The following is a 3,540-nucleotide window of genomic DNA, read 5'->3' on the forward strand; positions in this document are numbered from 1 at the left end:
CTATACAAAACCTATGCATAAAAAACGTCGCGAAATGCTCGCGAAAAAAAATTTCGTTTCCATTTCGTAAGCGGTACGCACCTCTCGCGAAAACGATAACGAAAAATGCAGTTAGCCGAGACACGGTTTGACAAACGATAAGTTTCGTAATACTTCCGCGAGACAGCGCTGCTTTCTATGCGCTGTCACCAAGGCAAACTTTTTCCTTGCGAAATAATGGTCAGAGGTATTATTTCGCACGGAGGCTCGCGAAAATTTGACAGGTTGCAATCTGTCAAAATTTCGTAGTTTTAGAGATTCAATATTTTGAATTTTAATGGTAAGTTTAGAAATATTATTGGAAGTGTGATTGTATCTAGTTTTAAACAATTAAATTTAAATAATTAATATTATTTACAGCACACCCGAACAAGGCGGCCGCCGGAGCAGTATTTTTTTGTCAGCGGCAGAACCAGCAGCCATCGATCAACTTTGGAGGTTTCTCTCAACAACAACCAGATGCTACAAATCAGCTCCACAGTCTATAGAGAATATACTAGGGCCTTTAATCAGCTCAACTAATCTTGTCTCAACATCCTGGCCAACCAATATTAAATCGATACAACCGTAGCAGTACCGACAACTCCAAATCCAGCAGCAGCCAACAACCCCTCAAAAAAGAACCACATAGAAATTATAGTTCTAACAAACAACAGGAGTTTGCTAATGATCGACACATCGGAAAACATTTTATCGGCACATTCTGCCTTAAAACTTGTCTGCCACTATTTTTACCAGCGGTAGCCTTCATGATTTAGAGAAATCGGAGTCAAGCACAACCAAAGCTGGTTACTCCCGTAGAAACGACTGCACCTGCAGTTTTGAGTTCGGTAGCTACGGAAATTCTGACTAACAGCTCCTGAAGAAAAACAAGCTGCAAGAGAAAATGAAGAAACAGCTTCCTCCGCGGAAGACGCAGAGGTATTCAAGTAAGTCGAAATCTGGAGAAAATTTTGATTAGGACATAAGTAACATTGAGAGCTTCCCTTTGTGTACTTTCTCTTATTATGACATCACTATAACACCACTAATTTTCCAGTACATATCCGATGGTTTTTACTACAACAGTAGGCAAAGAGTTGAGTTCTAAATATTGAAACGACCGACTAATAAACAGAAGAGAAAGACCCCAAAGAGAACCTCATTGTTGCTTACGTCCTATTCAAAATTTTCTGCCGAAATATTTAGTATCAGCTTTAAAATTATCTATGACTAATCTTTTAGCCCGGCGGATGCAAGTTTGCTAATGAAAGATGTTCGCTAAGGTCTAGTAGTCAAAGCTGGATCTGGAGGTGCAGCGGAAGGATTCTTCTTCGCCGGTTGGTTGGTTAAAACTTTCGAAGCTTTGCACATGAAGCCGGAATTTCTTCAAGGAGTCTGCGATGGGTTTCAACGCCCCTTCCAAGATTCAGGAGACGGCTGTACCTACTCTGTTGGGCGGTCCGCCACAGAATATAATCGCCCAGAGTCAGTCGGAAACAGGAAAAACCGCTGCCTTCGTGCTGGCAATGCTCAGTTGAGTCCATCAGTTAAAAAACTATCTGCAGGTGATTTGTATTTCCCCCACGTATGAGCTGCCAATTCAAAAGGGGGAAGTAGCTGCCAAAATACCAAAGTTTTGTCCGGAAATCAAACTTGCTTACGCCGTTCGCGGTGAAGAGATCGTCAAAGGGGCGAAGCTGACTAATCATATCATCATCGGAACACCCGGCAAGCTAATCGACTGGGGTATAAAGTTCAGGACGTACGACCTAGAAGTTTTCCCTTTTTGTGCTGGACGAGGCGGGTGTTATGGTCGCTGTTCTTGGCCACGTACGAGCGTGAGGTGATGGAGTTCGCAGAGTACATCGTACCCAATCCGATCGTCATTCGGCTGGCGCGGGAGAAAGAATCACTCGATAACATCAAACAGTACTACGTCAAGTGCCGCAACCAGGACGAGAAATTGTGTGATTACCGTCGGACAAGCGATCATTTTCTGTCATATGATGTATAGGACAGTTGTAAACTCCAAGTAAACTTATTTTCGGATCGAAACAGGTACGTAAAACGGCCGGTTGGTTGACCGGCAGGATGTCCCAGGATGGTCACTCGGTAGCGGTACTGTCCGGTGATCTAACGGTGGAGCAACGGTTGGACGCTCTGGATCGATTCCGAACCGGACTAGAGAAGGTTCAGATTATAATGAACGTTTTGTCCAGGGGTAAGTTCCGCCACTTGATTCTGGCTACAGCACCAGGTTACAGAGAGATTCTTTCACCTTAGGTATCGACGTCGAACAGGTGACCATTGTCGTCAACTTCGACCTGCCGATGGATCAGCAGGGACGAGCCGATTGCGTAACGTATCTACATCGAATTAGACGCACCGGTAGATTTGGTAAGTGTGACTCATTCTTGTGATCCTCTAGATTGTATTTCTTTCCGCTTTAACAGAACGGAATCACCATCAACATAGTGGACAGTAATCCAAGCATGATGATTTGCAGATCATTCGAAAAACATTTTCGGAAAGATTCAGTTGCTAGTCGCGGAGATCTCGGACGAAAATGAAAAGATCGGATCGTAAAGTGTTTTCGACCAGCTACTGGTGAACGGCATTGGAGCTTTTTTGGGTCATACTTGTTTCGATTCTGAATTTATAATTTTATTTAGCTCTACCCAGTTCTATCCCAACATTTGAAAAGGGCCTTACTGCTAAATGTAACAAATTGAATTTTCATGTTTTCCATTAACAAATATCTACCCGAGCATGTACATAACGCATCAGTTGATTATGAAGAATTTTGATAGCGATTTTACTTATTGATTTTTATGACCAAACTGATTATGAAAGGACCTAACTGATTGGAAAGTGCCTAACTAGCAATAGAGTCGTATTAAATGGATTATAACGCATTATTGTATTATAACTGATTGTAAAAGACTTTTCCATAATTTACATACAGGGCCAATCTGATTTTATAATGTTCAGTGGGGTCAATCTGACCATCAAATTAGAATTCAGTTAATTCGTCTAACTTTCGGTGTAATATCAGACTTGAACAACATTTTTTGTGTGAGGTATACAAGTAGTAGCAATATGCGCAATCAAAAGATATAAAATAGTATCGATTTTCCAAATAGGATTATAATGAATCTGACCTTTGACAATTTTCTCAATGTTTACGTTTTGCAGATAAGCCCTTTTTAAATATTTGGTAGAGTTGGTTTCCTTATGTTGATGAGCAAAGTTTCTCTTTCGTGAAATGTGCATTTGTTAGAAATATAGGATTGTATAGCGCATGTTTAATGGTTATAATTTTCAATTAAATCGACTTTTAAGAACACGACTTTGTTTTTTTATTTTATTTTGTCGTTGAACGGCCAGTAGAGAAAGCGGTGGAAAAATTATCCGAAAGACTAACCTTGAAGCAGAAGATGAAAAATATTTTGTTCATTATGTGAATCAAAATTCCAAGAAGACAGAACACAGCTATAAAAACACAAAGAGATAACTGAT

At 40.6% G+C, this 3,540-nt stretch overlaps 1 pseudogene; it reads left to right on the forward strand.

The window, feature by feature from the left end:
- The first annotated feature begins 925 nt into the window (after positions 1-925).
- LOC131687404 (DEAD-box helicase Dbp80-like) lies at positions 926-2,506 on the forward strand (annotated as a pseudogene).
- Positions 2,507-3,540: the final 1,034 nt, after the last annotated feature.

Source organism: Topomyia yanbarensis, chromosome 3, assembly GCF_030247195.1.
Source record: "Topomyia yanbarensis strain Yona2022 chromosome 3, ASM3024719v1, whole genome shotgun sequence".
NCBI lineage: Eukaryota > Metazoa > Arthropoda > Insecta > Diptera > Culicidae > Topomyia > Topomyia yanbarensis.